At 42.8% G+C, this 18,473-nt stretch overlaps 1 long non-coding RNA gene across 1 annotated transcript; it reads left to right on the top strand.

The window, feature by feature from the left end:
• Window positions 1–7,581: 7,581 nt before the first annotated feature.
• On the top strand, window positions 7,582–17,721 carry LOC146443082 (uncharacterized). The gene is made up of 3 exons (XR_014855919.1): window positions 7,582–7,726; window positions 11,722–11,936; window positions 17,588–17,721. It is a non-coding gene; the product is annotated as an uncharacterized LOC146443082 (long non-coding RNA).
• The last annotated feature ends 752 nt before the right edge of the window (window positions 17,722–18,473 follow it).

Consider the following 18,473-nt stretch of genomic DNA (forward strand, 5'->3'; position numbering starts at 1 on the left):
ACTATCCCAAGCTGCTCCAAGCCCTGTCCAGCCTGGCCTTGAACACTTCCAGGGATCCAGGGGCAGCCACAGCTTCTCTGGGCACCCTGTGCCAGGGCCTCACCACCTTCTGAGTAAAGAATGATGGAAACCACTGCAGGTGGTGAAGATTTGGGCAAAGAAAGACCTGATTTAGCAAGGAGCTATGGTAGGGGCTGGTGGATGTGCACTCAGCACTGGTGAAGACGCAAGCACCAAGCAGACTCCTTCACCAAAATGATATCAGGTGCTCATTAGACATCTTCACATTCTCAGTAATGCTTTTTCCAAGTAAGGCTGTGAGAGAAGTAATCAATAGTTTAGCAAATGGGTCTGTGAAACTGAGACACAGTTTGGAAGGTGATAACCCTGACTCAGCCCATTCTGCCTCCCCCCAACCCAGCACAGGATGCTGAGCAGCCCCCTGCTCCACACACATCCCCTGTGTGTGCTGAGGCCATGCTGGCACCTCCTTGGTGCTGCAAAATGAGCTCTGATCTGATTCCTGTGCTTGCTTTGCCAGTGCCACCCCTCAGCTGGGCTCAGCCACCCAAGCCCCAGCCCTTTCTGGGAGTTTCACCTCCTCTAACCTCCACATGGGCAGGTGAGAGCCAAGGGTGATCTGTGAAGGTTTTATTTCTCTGAATTCTCTCTGTGTTTCTCGCCTGAGCTCACTTGTTAATTCTTGTGAAGTGCCCTGTTCACAAAAACAAGGCCACTGCCAGGCAGTGTTGTTTCCCAGTGAAATTTTGCTAATGATGGGTTGTTCAGTTGGGTGCTGTGGTGTGCACACTCCTTCTAAGTTTCCCAGAAATCGTCCTTCTCTGCTGCAGAGTTAACGTAAGTCAGGGTGAGCAGAGACTGCTGACAGTAACATTTCAGGCCTGACCTCTGTGTGGTGAATATTTTGGGTGAGGAGTGGATTTTCTGGTTGCTTTCTCTTAGTGGTTAAGGTGAAAGGTCAAAACATTTTCTCAGTGCTATGAAAATGTCTGATGTGAGTGCATTTACCATCAGGGCTGGCAGGTGGAAACACATAGGGTCTGGTTAAGGGAACCGTTGTCACATCATTGTCACATATTTTAATTGATTCTGTGTTGACAAGGTGGTGTTCAGTTGTGGGTTGGACTTGACAGTCTCAGAGGTCTTTTACAACCTAATTGATTCAGTGATTCTGTGATTCTGCAATTTTGCAATTCTGTGATTCTGCAATTTTGCGATTCTGTGATTCTGTGATCCTTTCCATTTTGTCCACAAAATTCTCCAAATGATGACTTTCTACAGTATCCTCTGTTGCCTGGATGACCCTGGGTGTCCAGGATACTTTTTCCATCAATGACCTGGGCTTTGGGACACACAGAAAGAGACAAAACAGACTCAATTTTCAGCAACAATTAAAAAATCCAAAATTAGATGGTGTCAAATGTGTTAGCTTCCCTCTGAAAACCAAGTGCACTCAAGCTAGCTCTGGCAGCCAGGAGATCTCAGCTAAGATCAGGAGGAGATACTTGGGGCAATGTCCTGAGCAATTCCAAAATTAGGAAGGTACCTGAAGTTAAAGTAAGCAAAAGTAAAAGTATGGTGATCCTCTCACTCTGTTACTGGCCACAGTTAACTGATTATAACCCATTTAGGTATCCAAAAAGCTGCAGCATGGCTAACAGGAGTAGAAATGGGATTTCATCAAGGGTCAGAATAAAAGGGAGATCTCCAGGCATTTCATGGCTCTCTGCTCACACCTCATTACTATTTTCCTAGGAATGGCTGAAGACCACTCCATCATGCCCTTAGGGACATAACTCAGCCTGCTGTGACCCTCATGTCCACTGTGGCCACATGTGGGGTATTGCAGAGTGCACAGAAGCACTGGAAACTCCACACTCCTGTTAGGAGACCAGGGGACTCCTGGCATGAAATAAGTCCTGGGCTGCTTCATTGAAAGTTTGACTTAATGGTCTTTTCCAGGCTTAATTATTCTCCTCTTTTTGGTTCCAGCACATTCTTCTGTCCCCAGAGTCAAACGAAACAACCCCTTCCACTGACACTGAGCTAAACTCCAAGCACACAGTCATGAAGTGTTCATTTATTATTAAAAGTAGGTCATCATCGTGTCAGCTCAGGCTATTTTGTCTCTGGTGGATTTCAACATTTTGCTTTCCAGACAATGACAAACACTACCGTGTATGAATCATTTTTTACCTCCAGCTTTGTCTGATTCTTAGAGCTCTCAGAGAGGATTAGGTGGCTGAAAGCCTGTTCAGCAGTGCTTGCTAATGAGAGGAGAAACAAAAGATGGAGAGGAAAAACAAAACTGCAATCTGTTTTTTGCTCTTTGATCCCAAGTGGTTGATCCTACGATTTCCTTCAGGATACACAAGAAAAAGCTCAAACATGCCTTGAAATTAAATGACTGTTTTATAGAAGGTCCCCCAGGTAGGAGTTGAGTGCAGCACTCCAATTGTGCCTGAAGTCTATTTTAAAGGCTCAAGTGGGACTTTGGTGATAAGAAGGCTTTGTGTTTTATCTTCCAGTACAGCCTTGCAGATTTGGACTTAATCTGGGTGTTGTGAGGCATCAAGGTGCTGTAGCACTAAATGTAACAATCGAAACCAGCAATTCTTTCCATTGCTGCCTCTGCTTTGCACTCAAATGCCCTTATAATTTCTGAGCACTCTTCTGTGCACAGTAGCATTAGTCAAAAGTCCTTTTCCAGGTGAGGGAATGCAGGGCTCCATCTATTAGCAACAGAAGAGACTTAATTCTCTTGAAGTCCCAGAGTGTATAAGGCTGAAGAACCAGGGGAGCAGCGCAGCGACAAAAACGATTTTGAAAGGTCACCGCACATAACTGAGAAAGTCAGGTCCTACCCACCAACCCCAGGAAAGGCAGGGGCTTGTTTAATATTCATTGTGGGCTTTCCCTAAAAGTCAGTGAATGTTTAAAAATGTCACTGCACAAACTCCTGATTCATGCTATTTCTTAGGCCGTTGCACGTTCAGTAATGGGAAATCAGCTCTGCATTGCAATTGGAAGGTCATGAGGTGCACGGGGCCCTGACTTTTTTTAATGTCAGTACACTTAGCACTGAGGATGAAGACTGCATATATTTTTGTCATTTCATTCCAGTAGTGTCCCTCCCTTCCCCCAGTTCTTTTTGATTTGGATCTTTAAGCTCTTTTGGACAGCAATTTTCACTTCTACAGGTCTGGACATATCCTAGCATGAGAGCTTTTCATCATGGTGAAATAATGTGCTGGTGAAATATGAATGCTAAATAATAACTGTGATGCTGAGGCACTGTATATTCTCTTTAGCAATTATGTCTTTGCCTTCTGAAATTCATGTAGAATTTCACTTCCATGGAGAACTGCCAGTCTAATTCAGATCGAATTTCTCAACAAGGAGAAGTCGAAAAGGCAGCTCTTTGTAAGTCAGTTAAAGTTCATTGGCTTGGGGAGGTTTGTGCTCATTTAAACCACAGCAGGCACATCTCCAATCATTTGAGAAGTCTGGATCAAGAGGAATACTTGTATAATTTTAATTCAGTGTCAGTGGAAGAGGTTGTCTCTTTTCAGTCTGTGAACAGAAGGAATGTTCTGGAACCAAAGGTTACAGGGACTGGTCTGGGTTTGAGGTTTGCTAAGAGAGTAAGTCAAGAGCTTAATTTAAGAGTAACAGCTTAATTTAAGAGTTAAGGTTAAGAGCTTAATTTAAGAGTAAAAAACCATGCTTTTTAAGAGCCAGAAAACTGAATACTGAAACCATCGTGCATTAATCTAGAGGCATACAAATAACAAACCCCAAGATATTTATACATACAAATCCATATTCATGCACAGAGTCATTTAGGTTGGAGAAACACTTTTTAGATTATCGAGTCCAACTGTAAACCTAACACTGCCAAGCCATATCCATATGCACTCTGCAGAAATGTTTAGATTGCAGGGAGGTAGCAGGGGCATAATCTACACAGGATATCAGAAGATCCTACAAATATACACCCCCAGACACCCCAGGGTATGACCACAGTCTAAAACCAAGGAGAGAGCCTTGTCACCTGCAGCAGCAGGGCAAGCAGGAGGTGACAACAAGTTAGAGATATAAAAAGAGTTGCCCAGATGACAAAAGAGAGCTGCAGGAACAGAACAGTCTTGTGTCCCATCTGCCCATGTGAGTATTTATGCATGTGTTTATTTGTATTCCCCACCACTCTCATTTTCGGTTTTGCAAATGTTCTCTTTGCTTTTGCCCAGATTTTGGAAGCCAAGGGGACAGGCTGTGCAATGCCAGTGATGCAACTGAGCCAGGGAAGCGGTTCCAGGCTGTTCTTCCTATACACCCATTTTTCCCTTTCTAATGTGAAAGGACAGTGGAAGTGGATGGATTGACTTCCATGCTTGAAACTTTAGTCCAGTGCCTCAGCACAGTGTCTGAGTCAGCTCTGCTCCCTCAGCTGACACAAGGGAAACTGAGATAATGAGAAAAAAATGAGAAACTGAGAAAAACTGCAGAGATGGGCACAGCCATGTGTGGCTGGAGACCATGTAGGAGACATTTCAGAAGCTGAGGGTCTGATTTTGTGGGGGATAATCTAGAAGATGAGGAGCAGGAGGTCAAGAGGACTGAATACTATAGCTCTGTTCCAGGCTGGAGTTGCACAGCTGTTTTCTTCCCGCTTGAACAGAGTTGATGTATTTTGCTTTTGCTGTTCCTGCTGAGGGCTGTGGAGGGGGTGATTGCTCCTGTCTAACCTGCCCAAGTGTCCCCAGAGAGAATGGTTTGGATTGGAAGGAGCCTTAAACACCATCCAGCTCCAACCCCCTGCTATGGGCAGGTACACCTTCCACCAGACCAGGTGGTTTAGATCCCCATCCAGCCTGGCCTTGGACACTGCCAGGGATCCAGGGGCAGCCACAGCTTCTCTGGGCACCATGTGCCAGGGCCTCCCCACCCTCACAGTAAAGCATTTCATCCTAATATCTAATCTAGATCTCCCCTCTTTTAGTTTAAAGCCCTTGTTTTATTGCTACAAGCCTGTGTAAAAAGTTCCTCTCCCCTCTCTTTCACACTCTATTCTCCAGGCTCCTTGCAGTAGAAGTGGCATAATCTCTCCAGCTGACTAAAGAGAAAGCTGTCATCTCCATGCTGAAGGAGTTGTGCCACTGACTGACACTGCCACACAATTCAGCAGCCACAGCCTGGAGGTGATCTCCCTGCTCCAGCCTGAACCTTGAGGCATCACTTTTATTATTGCATAGGTTTGTTTTCCTGCTTTTCATCAGGCTTCCCCACTTAGCCCACTAGCAAAAGCTTGTATCCCCTGAAATAAATTTCCTGAAATAATATTTTATCCTGAAATCCCCTGAAATAATATTTTTTTCTGAAATAAAATCCAACCTCCCTGTGCCCAGTTTGTCCCCTCTGGGCAGGGCCTGGGTGTCTCTTTGTGCAATATCTGCAATGCAAGGGGAGAAAGGAGAAGTGATCCCTTGTGACCCACACTGGGCACTATAATAAGCAGAAGATGACGACACATGCGAGGCTGAAAGGAAGGCAGGAAGTGCTCGTTTGGAGATGAGTAGGTTTGATTCTAACTCATGTGACTGATGACCACACTGGCCTGAGGGCAGACAGTGCCATCCTGGGCTGATGACCTCACTAAAAACCACAGCAGAGCAGAGAGGGATAACCAGGAAATCTCTGTCCAACCTGCCAGGGGTGCACTGATGTGCCAATCAATCTTCCAAAGCAGCTTAGTGATCAAACTGCAGACCACAGGAAAGCCAAAGGGATCATTTTCATATGTGTGCATGTGTGTGTGACTTTCACTTTGAATCCTTCTGTGCTCAATCTGGCAGAAAGAGAAGAACTGAGGAGCTGCTGCTCGACCCAGAGGGGCAGATGAAATGAAAAGCTGAGGTCATCACCTGCATTTAAAAGGGATTTAATGACATTCTCCTGGTGGAGAGTGTTTAAGCCATTTCACCTGTGTTTTTGGAGTGCCACCCAACAACATAATCACAGAATTACAGAGTGATTTGGGTAGGAAGGAACCTTAAAAATCATCTGCTTCCAGCTTCCTGCTTTGGGTAGGGACACCTTCAACTAGAGCAGGTTGCTCTGAGCCCATCCAAGGAATCAACCATCATCTGGAGCATGCTTGCTTCTGCTAGGTGCCTCCGAGTTTATGATAATTCAGGCAACATCCTTGACATTAGTCAGAAGTAGCTACCATGCAGGGAGTTTCAGTTTCACTGTGATCACTTTATCTGAGCACAAATCTGAACTCTCTGCACATCCTCAGACACAGCTCAGGACACGAGAATACCTTACCACCTAATCATGTTTTTCTCAGATATTTTTTTCACTCGCAGGTTGGTGGTTTATTGCTTCCTAGGGCAGAAGAGCAGTAATTTGGGTTTGCCCTTTGCTGTCATGGATTTGAGGCTCAACATTTCCATCAGGGTCACTGGGGTATATGAGCAGTCCTATTACAGCTCCAAAGAGGAACCTTAGACATCCTAAAAGGGCTTTTTCATGGTCTGCCCCACTAACTGGAAAGCTGGTAGCTTCCAAGCCCCCAAGTTTCCTGGAAGCAGATTGGATTTAGAAATATTCCTGTGATCACAGCAGTAGTAGCCTGGGTTTGGTGACTCCCTGGAGCAGATAGATGTTTGAGAGAGATCATCCCAAATTCTTTCTGCTGGATACCATATGAACAGTGCAGGAATTCCCTATTACAGATTATAGGGACCAGGGGAAGTTAGGCTTCAGTATGGAGTGACATCCTAGAGGATGCACAGGTGAAGCTCAAGGATTCAGTTTTCATCACTGATGGAAAATTCATTGGAAAATTTTGTCAGATCTTTGTTATAAAATCCCCAGACTCCCACACCCTGAAAACACTGAGCAAATGAGCTGTCTCTCCTCTGAGCATGGAAAAGCCAACCTTTCCAATGGCAATTTGTCATTGGAGTCTGTGGGCAGCTTCTTTGTTTTTATTCACCCAGATGGAAAAAAAACCCCAAAAAACAGAGTAAAGCTATTGATTTTTAAAGTAATCCTTTCTGTCAATACAAGCCAAGCAGGTTTTGACTTCAAACAATTTATAGAGGTCTGCACACCTCATTTCAAGTATCATGCCACGATTCTGCCTCCGCGCTGCAAGTTATTTAATTAGACACATTAATCCACTAAGTGAAGGCAAAATGTTTAGTAATGATGTCTAACCAGGGCATTTCAAGGGAATTTTGTTGTTTAATTAGGAGATAATTGATGATAATGCAGAGAGTACCAGGTTATAAAAGGCTCCTGCATGTCAATTGGGCTTGTGCTGAGCTCAATACAATGGCTTTTAAATGGCCTGTTCACATTAATTGCCATTATTATGGTACATAGATTTAAGAGTGGCCATTATTCACACACCAAAAAAAAAAAAAGCGAGGAGGGGAAAAAAGTAGCTTTTCTTTAGATCTGCCTGATTAGATATAAGGATAATGAAATTTTAAGGATAATGAAATGCACCTGGAAGGAGTGGAAAGGTGGTGAATTAACCAGCTGGCAAGGAATGAGCCACAGTGATGGCACTGATTGAGGTATCAGCTCCATGAGGGACCTTGGAGATGGAACTGTTGAGGCTTCACCTTTGTGCTGCTGGGAATGTAGCTCTGATTTAGGACCTGAATACTCATGTGGATGTGGAATCCAGGTGAGTCCTTGGTGCTGAGCTCTGTGACTGTGTCACAGCTGAGATGGCGGTGTCTGTCAAAGCCAAGGTAATCTTTTAGTCATTTCCACCACAGAAATAACTTCGGGTGAGCTAAGCCTTTGAGGGAAGGTCAGTTGTTGATCAGTCAAATTCCTGGAGATTTGGGAAAGGAAGGAGCATCCTGGTGGGCAGAGCCACAGCATTTGACTCTAAATGGGAAAAATGCTTGTTGTGGGCTTTGCTGAGAACAAGGAACTCAAGTGATTCCATCTTTTCCTGCCTCAGTTCAGTGTCTTGGCTTCACTTCCACCCCATGACTTGGCAGAGCTCAGCCACGGTTTGCTGCTGCCCTGCACTATTTGCAAAGTCAGAATGTAAGCAGTTGAACTGATGTTGTGAGCCTGGCATCAAAGAACACCCAGGAAAAGCAAGTCTTTGTAGCAATGACTCAAATCATCATCATGGCATTTTTGTAGCTTCCAATAATTCTACAGTTTAGCTAACGATGAAAGTTTGTCCATCCTGCTTTGCCTGGATGGGCTCATATGGGTGGTGTTTTTCTCCTCCAACTTGAGTTGTCTTCCTGTAAGGAGGCTGCTGGAGCTTCATGGCTGTCACTGGAGACCCAGTCAATAGTCAGTGGAATTTAAAGTGCAATTTAATTGACTGAATGTGGACATTTACTTCAGAAGGGGATAAACTGCACCATGAACAGCATTGATTGTCTGCCTTCTTGACACATGCAATCAAGCTTAATCCTCCTACCATACAATCTATTTCACCATCTCGTTCTCTTTACCTCTAGAAAGACAATTTTTTATTAATGTGCAATCCAAATCCATCATGATAAGCCTCTGACTCCTTCTCCTGTGATGCAGACCTCTAAAAACCATGAGTGCTATGGAGACAACATGTAAGAGATGATTGTCTGTGGTATTTTCTGGCACAAGAACACCAAATTACCATCAAATTAGGTGAAAGAAATAGGTTCAGACAGACATGCAGATAACAGTTCTTCAAGCAGCATGCAAGGCCTGTAATTAAGTTATGAAACCTCTCAGTGACCATGTTGTAGCCACTGAAAGCTTAGGCAGGTTCAAAAAGCACTTAGACAAATACACAGATAAAAATCATTGAGGGCTATTCAATTCCAGTAGAACCTGTCTTGTTCAGGAAGTCTTGGAAATGGTAGTTCCTGGAGGCTGAAAGTATCAAAAGTGTGTTTAGCTTATTGCAATTTTTTTTAGTTCATTTGGCATTAGTAACTTTCAGAGACTGGACACCCTCTTGCCTGCACTGAATTTGTCTTAACACTAAATTGCTCCATCTCACTCTGCTTTTCCTAGTAGGTGATGCTTTCTTAGCCCCTGAGGTCTTTTTTACCATCCTTTCCTGTTTCATACCTTTCTTGAAGAGCAGGCTCCAGGCCAGATCTCACCCTCCAAGGGTACCAAGCCAACACCACAAACAATAGGTTTACCTCACCTTCTAGGTTTGATTTTTATTTTTTCAGTCTGTACTATCAGCTTCACACCCCAAAGTGCTGTTTCCTTCTTGTATAAATATCTCCTGTAAGCAGGCACAGGCTGGTGTAAATCTATGATGTGCAAATCTGTGAAATAACAACATCTGCTCTGCCAGAGTGCTGACTGGGGGAGGAAAGGGAGGGATTTGGAGTCCTGTGAATTTTCCAGGTAAATCCATTCCTGGGAAGATGTGGCCATCCACCTCCAGTTGTCCTCACCACATATCACCTCATCTCTGGTAAATGTGGCTGTCATACTGGCAAAGAAATGTCAATTTTGTGGTGAAAGACCCAGTGGATGTGTACAGCACATCTGCAGTGAATTCTTTCAGATGAGAAAGACTTGGTGAATGAACTCCTGATTACTGAATTTATCTGTGACTCCACACCTGCCCTGCTTGCTGGGCTCATCAGAGACCCTGGCTGCTGGGACCTCTGTGTTAATATTATTTCTATTTATTTTTTCTTCTTTTCTCCAGATCCCAAGCCTGGAGCTCTTGACAGTTCATGATGTGTAAGATCTGGATCCAGGCTCAAATTTTTAAGCTTGGGGCCATTTTCTAAAAATGACACAGATGTTATTTGCATATACCACCTTCTTTAAAAATTGTATGATCCTCTGAATTAGCATGGGTCTAATGAGGAGCATTTATTTGAGGATACTATCTAATAATTCCCAGCTACATTTTATGGAAGGTATTATGTTCCAACAAATGCCTTCTATAGAAGCATTGCCTTCCGGTTCTTCTGAAATCCTTTAGTGGGTGGAATCTGATTATCAGGAAAAAATATGTAAAATATGCAAAGGTTAAAGCAGACAGTTGTTTTGAGGTATTTTCAGATCTGAACATCTTGATCTTGGTGATAATTTGTATTCAGACATGCCATGTTTACTAAAGGAAAGCTTAAAATAAAAGTTAGTAAAATGCTTTGCTTTAGGGATTTGCTGGCTGGCTTTGAAGTGCCAGACTGCTCTTTAACTTTCCTCGGCATTTAGAGACTCAGCACTTGCTGCATTGCACTGAAATGTCACATTCTCAGCAGAAAATGGAGATCATTTTGTGGTTCCTGGACTTTGGGGGTGCCAGACTGCTGTTCTGTTTAGATGTCTGGGGCAATTTTAGATGGACCTGAATGCCACATGTCCAGAAATGCACAGGTCCTATGTATCCAGCCTCACCTGAATGTCTCAGATATCCTCAGGTGGTTCCAGGCATCTAAGTTTAGGTCAGTGAAAAAAGCCCTGCCTCTTTCTCATGAGAATTCAATTTATTACTGGTTGCTTTAGGAGCATCCCACTGAAACAGAAAAATGAAGGTAATTAAAGCATGACTCATGTTCTTCATTGAAATGATCAGCTCCCGGTGTTTCCCCACATTTTTTGATTCTAGCCTATCATCACTAGTTTTCAGAGAGTCTTGGAAGGGAACACCACAAATCCCTCACACAAAGGCTCCCTGATGCTCTGTGAATATGTAGGATATGATTTGGGTTCATACATCCCTCACACCTTCCAGTCTTACACCTGCAGCTGGAAATAAGTTTATTTTCTTGGGTATAAACTGAAATCCAGCAGCTCAATTTTCCTGGAAGGCAAAAAATTCATTGACCAGTTCTGTGACATTCAAACAAAGCTCTTACCCATGTCTGGTGAAGATAAAATCCTGCCTTCCTCTGCGTTTTCACCTGCAATTTCTACCACAATCTTTCATTATCTGCCTCCTCCCACATTCCAGCCAAGCACACTGCCTTTCTCCTCTCCACAAAAACCAGCTGGCCTGCCCCCTGCTCAAGAAAATGAATATTTGATGTTGGTGAGGGAATTGTTTTAGACAGGGGAAGCCAAGGTCCCTGCCTCAGTTTCCCTATTCCCCATTTCCCTCTTTCCCACAGAAGCAGAATGCATCACTGGGGTGGGTTATTCCAGAGCTGACAGTTCAAGGAGGAAAGAAGTAATTCCATTAATTTCCTGTGGATTTGCTGTAGGGGGCTGATTTCTTTCACCCACTTGCAGGGGTTTAGCCTGTGGGAATTCTCCAAGGTCTGATAAGGGTTGTGTTTGCAACTACAACCTTTGTAGGTGGGGATGGACTCGATGATCTTGAAGGTCTCTTCCAACCTGGTGATTCTGTGATTCTATGGGTCTGTGTCTTTCTATGAAATGTGAAATTCTTAGAGCCCTCAGTCTGCCATTCAAACTGACCCAAAGGTATGGATCAAGGGATACACACAAGATGTGGCTCACAAGCCCCATTTTTATACGGAATGAGGCTGAGCCATGGCTCCATGCATGTGCTCCAGAGGAATTATTGCCCTGTGAGTTTGGGACACAGCAAAGATACCTTCCTCAGCCATGTCCAACACCAAACTAAATTCCGGAGGTTCCTTTGCAGGCCAGGAAAAATCAGATCAAGCTGAGAAATGAAACGCTGATTTAATTGTGTTAATTAATTATTTTCCATTGCTGCAGTACTACAGGTCCCTGTGTGGCACCAAAATATAAAACAGCTGCCCAGGACCATGAGTCTGTCTTGAGGAAGCAAAATGTTTGCATGGCCAAAGTGTAGCACATGTAGAAGTGGCTGAAAACACAGGAGAATAAAATAATAATTTTAAAAAAAGCAGTGGCTTGGAAGAAGGAGCTGGGAGTCAGCTTTGACACCTAACAGAGTCTGCAGACCACAGGTAGGCAATTAAAAGGTATTTTCTGCTGTAGATTGACCTCACCAAGATTTTTTCTTGACCAGAATCTGGTCTCTCCCAGACAACAGCAAAAGTTGTTGCTCTGTGGAGAAACACCTAAAAATGTTTATTAAAACCTGTCCAAACCAGGCACTGTTTGCCTGTCCAGGGAATGTTCCTGGCTGTGTCCACACCACATTGGCCCTGGTTCTTCACCATGACATTTCTTATATTCCTGTGGTTGTGAGATGTCCCTTTAGAGTCTTGTTTTCAGGCCAAGGTCACGACAATGAGGCTGCAGTGGAGCTCTACAGACTTGTGCTTCGCAGAAAGAATTTGTCAGCAAAAGATTATTTTATCCCTTGGGGATGTGGCATGAGGATATATTGGTGGGCACAGAACTAGCAAGCAGCAGCACATCCCTGGAGCTTATTCCCTGTCCCTCTTTCATTTTTACAACATCTGCAGAGCCAGGGGAGATGCTGTGGGAGTGCTCCTTGCAGTCTTGCAGTTTGATGTCAAGCGAGGGAAAACCGTTTAGGAGAGCGATAGAAATGTGATAGACCTTTCTGGTACCCCTCAGCCACCTCCTCAGTCTGGAAGTGAGTCCAAGGTTATATTTTTTATCATCTTTGTCATCTTTCTCTGCACCTGTCTTGGGCTGTAAAGCAAAGCTCTCTCTTTCATGTTTTTTTTTACAAGTGAGTAAACACAAGACCTGAAAGACATATTTACAGAGAAATTCTCCTTAATGTATTATTCATTTGACTTTTTACTAGAAGTGTTTCTGTAGCCCTGATGTCCTGAGGATATCAGTAACACAAGGTTTGTAGAGAGAGGTAATGTTTTTATTAGCACAGTGGATAGATTAAAAAAGGTGAAAAAAAAAATCAAGTTGTGGGCATATTTCTTGGGTTTGGCTGGGATAGAGTTATTTTTCTCTCTAGTAGCTGGCACAGGGCTGGATTTTGGATTTAGGATGAGTTAATAACACACTGATGTTTTAGTTGTTGCTGAACACTAAGTTAAGGACTTTTCATCTTCTTGTACTGTCCTTGCAGTGAGGAGGTTGGGGGACACAAGGAGGTGGGAGGGGACACAGCCAGGACAGGTGACCCAAACAGGTGACCCAAAAGGGATATTCCAGAGCATACAGTATCACTCTGAACAGTAAAACTCTGTACAGTAAAATTGTCTAGGTGGTGGCAGCAGCTGCTCCAACACTTGCTGGACATTGGTCAGTAAGTGGTGACAATTGCAATGTGCATCACTCGTTTTGTATATTCTCTTATCATCATTATTATTATTATTTTTCCTCCCTTTTCTGTCCTATTAAACCGTCTTTATCCTAACTATCAATTTTACCCTTTTTCTGATTCTCTCTCCTATCCCTCTGAGGGTGAGTGAACGAGCAGCTCTGTTCTGTTGCCTGCCAGGTTAAACCACCACCAACACAGAAGCCCAACTTAAAACCCTTTTAAAAATGTCTTTTGTGAGTGCAAACCATTCTATATTCCAGCTGCTATCTGGAGCCATACTAGATTTTACATCTTTCCCCAATGTTGCTTTTTTTTTTTTTTTTTTTTTTTACTGAGGAAAGAACCTCAATGCAAAGGTTAAAAGCTGTGCGATGCTGTTGGCTACCAAGCTAATGAACCTCATACTCTTGTCAATACAAGCTGCTGGGATGGTGCATGGCTTTCATTCACAGGCTGACATATTTTGGGTTGCCAATAACCTCTTCTCATGGATTTACTCTGCCAGAGAAGATTGCCTGCATCAAAATGAGTGTCCATTTGGAAATTTATACTGATTTTACTCTGTTGATTTCACTTTGCACCTTCAACAGTGTCATTGTGGAATCCTCATGCTGACTAATTTAGATCTGCATTGTTGAGTGTTAAAGGGTGATGAGATAAATGCATGTCATACTCTAAGCATGCCATGTTGGAAGATAAACAAATAGAATTAATGGTATTTTAAAATACAGTGAATAAAGAAAAAAGATCCACAGTGTATGAATCTGCTTAAAGTCCACCTTCCTTGGTAATAAGATTCCACTTTGGCTTTTTTTCCTGATGTTTGGGATGAATTATTATTGTATGCTATATCAAAACAATTTGAAAGGACCTGGTCTAGTGGAAGGTGTCCCTGCCTATGGCAAGGGCTTGGGACTAAATGTCCTTTAAGGTCCCTTCCAACCCAAACCATTCTGTGATTCTATGATTATAAACCTTCCAAAAGTTAAAAACTCCATCTGGTTTTAATATCCTACCCCACCACTTTCACTTACAGAGATGTCTAGAATAGACAACATCACTGCAAAGGGCTGATTTCCTTATCCTGAAAAGTCAGTCCTGCCATTCATTGAACCAACTCTGCTCCAGGAATGGCAATACCTGGTGGAAACAGAGCAGCAGGCAGGAAGAGAGAACAGGATTTGAAAGACAGAACAACACTCAGCTTGGTGCTCTGTGCTGCTTCCAGGGCTGCTGCAACAGATCAGCCTTGGTGGCTGTGATTCCCTTGGGCTCCTGTGAGTTCCTGAATCATCCTGAGATATTAAATTAAGCAAAATAAACAAAGGGGTTAGGAACAGAAGAGGAAAGCTAAATATTAGGGAAATACTTTCAACCAAAGCTTAGTGTGTGGCTTGAAGAGTCAAAATCCAGCCAGGCTGGATGCAATGGGCAAATCCCACTGAAACAGGCTCCATGAAAAGGAAAAACTGCTGGTTTTAGTGCAGACTGAGAAACTTGTGTTAAAAGGCTGGACCATTGAGGTGTCATCTTCTCTTTGAGTGTGGTGTGGACAAGGTGGGCTCCAGTGTGTTTTTTGAGGGGGCCAGAGGATGGTAACAAAGATCAGAGTGTAGGGAACATGGTCTTGACAATAAATGGAAATCATCAAGGATGTTCAGATCAAGAGAGGTGAGCAGCAAAGCAGGATACACTAATTTCTTTCAAATAAGTCAACAGAAGCAAAGAAAGAGGTGTTTCTCTTCTCTGTGTCTGCTGAGGACAAGACATTTTGGCCTGAAATTGCAGGAATGGCCTCAAACAATGCTGGGGTGTAACTGGAGAAAGGTGACCTTGGTAATTTTGGGAATTGCTAATGTACCAGCAGGGTGCTGAGTGAGCTGAGCTCTGGATGTCTGCACTGGGTGCATTGATATAACTGGATACATCAGACCTAGATTTATGAAAAAGCCATGTAGATATTGCTCCCAGCTCCTGCAGGATGTGGGGCCATCAAGTCCTTAAAACTGACCCCATGGGCAAACAGCCAAATGCAAATCTTTCCCTTTAATTTATTTGTTTTTTCATGCCTTGGGTCATAGGATTAGGTCAGTGTTGCTTATATTCCCTGTCCTGCAAAATGCAATCAAGATGGAATGGACCTTGAATCAATCCCTCTTGTGAGGAGTCTTTGAGGGACACATTTTCCATGAGAGAGCCAAGGGTGACAGATGCTACAAAGGAAGAAGAAAGAATATTTAAAAGAATAAAGGAGTTTTTACAGCAGCTTCAAGTTACACCATATGAAGTAAAAAAAAAAAAAGTTCTCCCAGCTGAAAAGCCTGGGAATAAATGAAACTAAAATAAACCTCTTCGGCTTCATGCACAGAGGATTGTTATTCTTTTCTCCATTGCTATACTTTCATGTTGGTGTAACTCCAAATAATTCATTTGTGTTACTTCTGTTTGTGCCAGATTTGGGGAGAAGAGATTCAGACCCAAGCACTGGGTTAATGATTGACTCATCTTTTCCAATACAAAAACAGTGAATTGAGTTTTTATGGCTAAATCTGGATTTCAAACTGCATAAATTAAATATATATACACACATTTATATGCATACACATATATATGTGTGTTTGCATGCGTATGGATGTGTACTTTCTTTTGAATTTCACTAAAAACACATTGAATCCTGGGGGTTTTTTTGACAGACTCTTGAAATGCACCACTTAAAGAGAATTTATGTTTGAGGCAGATCTCAAATGTGAAATTTTGAAGATTGTTTGACAGCATGACATGCCAAAATAAAACAGATGATGCAATCTCTAAAATTGACTGGATAATGGCACATCCTGGTAACCTATTATTCATGTAGGGTTTTGTTTAAATGTGGATATTCTTCTCCTTTTTTATTTTTTTTTAAAGCAATAATTCAAGGAAAGGCTGTTTCCCAGCACATTTCTACAGAAATATGAGGATCAATTCAGACTTCAGCTGTTTGGACTTATAAATCAGGTCTGAAGCCCATGAACAGCACATAATCTTAAAACAGGAAGAAAGATGTTTCTTTGAATGAATGTTGCCAGTATTTATGTGTCCACAAGCTTACTGAAATAAAACTGTGCAAATGCTTGCAGGATGGAACTATTAATTAAATAAGAAGTAATATGGGGTAATGTATTACACACCACCTTGCTGTCAGAGTATCACTTTCTGTCTCTCTTTGACAGCAAGTGCTTAAGGGGAAAAAATGGTGCCTTATTATATATTCTTTCTTTGTAAAAAAGGATCCACACTAAAGGGAGTTATTTCCCTAAAATAACAAAGGTCATTTGCTGTGATGTGCATTCACAGGCACCAATGACAGGTGTGGCAGTAAAGGTTTTAAACTCCAGCAAAGGGGAATTAGGGCACACATTGGGGCTTTTTCATCACAGGTGACCCAGACAATCTGACCAGGTTTGTTGGAGATGCTCCTTCACTCAAGGCTTGAAGAAGAGGTCAGGTGAACCTGCAAATGTTCAAAAACTTGTGGGAGAGTTCAGTGAGGAATTAAATAAGGTCAGGCAGTGATAGGACAAGGGGGAATGAAAGAGGGGAGGTTAAAATTAGGAATTAGGAAGAAATTTTTGCTGTGAGGGTTGTGAGGCCCTGGCACAGGGTGCCCAGAGAAGCTGTGGCTGCCCCTGGATCCCTGGAAGTGTCCAAGGTTGGATGAGGCTTGGAGCAACCTGGGACAGTGGAAGGTGTGTCTGCCCAGGGCAGGGGGTTGGAATGAGATGATCTTTAAGGTTCCTCCCAACCCAAACCATTCTGTGATTCCATGCTCTGGACAACTGGAACAGGAAGGGTGGATCCCACTTAAGAATGGAAGAAATGATCTCTTAAGATCCTAGTTTACTTTGATTCTGTGATTTCTCTGAACACACTCACACCACTTTTGAGTTTAGATGTATATTTTTCCTGTAAATATTTGTGTACAGCACAAATAAGAGCAGTTACTGTAGATGGGAACCACAGTGGGTTTCAGTGGGCAACATAAGGTTTCAACCCACATCACATTTAATGGAAATTATGCATCTGAGTTACAGGCCAGCCAACACCACAGAAAATAAAATACGTTTGCAGACTGTCTGTACCTCTGGACGTTGTATTAAGAAAAGTTTTAATTGCAATTAATGTAACAAAATTTTGCTGTTAGCCTGTGAGCAGTGAATCCTGAGGTCAAAATCCTAAAACTGGTAATATTTAACTTGTCTAAAGTTAAATGAGACAAAGGAATATTGTGTGAAAAATCTAGTCCAGTATGTAAATCACTCATTTGCTTTCTGAACTTTATAAAGTTTCTCTCCCGACAATGAGAGAGAATTTCTCCTTTTTGTTCTTATTATGATGAGTGATGTTCTGTTTCAGGAAGATGGGCACTAGAGAGGAAGTGGCAGCATTAAACAGGTCACCAGCACTGAGGTCACACTTAAATTGTCATTGAAATGGATTGACCATGAAATGTCAGAGACTTGTTCCCTTGGAGTCAAACTCATTCTTGCTGAACATGTCTGGAGAGCCAGAGTTCAAATCCTGGAAGTCAAGGCAAAAGGCAGGAACCCGAGCAGTCCTCTCAGGACTTTCAGAAATACTTTGAAGCTGCTGATGGATTTTTGTGAGTGTATGATAGGGACAAACTTCAACAAAGGCTGAGTGTCAACCCCTGAAAATAAGGCTTTCTTAAAATTCTTTGCTGAGCACCCAAAAACAAAGCTTGCCTAAACACTGGCAGCTTAGCAGATCTTGGGAGATTTGCTGGAGGAGAATCCTTATGAAGATGAACTCTGCAGGGATTGAGGAACTGGAAATGAAAGAATGAAACTCTTCTCAGCTTTGCAAACTTTTGAGACCTCTTCTGGCCTTGATTTATTGTCTGACAGGGCTGGCAGGCAGCTCAAACATGATTCAGCAGCAGTCTCATGCACGTGTATTGAACACAGCAGCAGAAGTCAGGTCATGAATCTCATTTCACAAGACAGTAACGAGCCAATCAATACACCAAGTGAGTTTTACACGTTTTCCCCAACAATGGGTGCCTTTATCCTGGAATCAATATTCCTGGATGAACATAGAGATGTAGCCACATTGCAGCTACTGAAAACCACCAGGTGTGAGCAAGACACCTCAGTAGTTCTAAATAAAGGGAACAAAGAGCCTTGCATTTTGGAAAGCTCTGGTTTGTCAAGGTCCCACGAACTGGAAAACATGGAAACACAAGCAATCAATCAGGAGCAGCTAATGTATGGTAACAGGA

Source organism: Lichenostomus cassidix, chromosome 1Aa, assembly GCF_008360975.1.
Source record: "Lichenostomus cassidix isolate B80296 chromosome 1Aa, HeHo_3.0, whole genome shotgun sequence".
Taxonomy (NCBI): Eukaryota; Metazoa; Chordata; class Aves; order Passeriformes; family Meliphagidae; genus Lichenostomus; species Lichenostomus cassidix.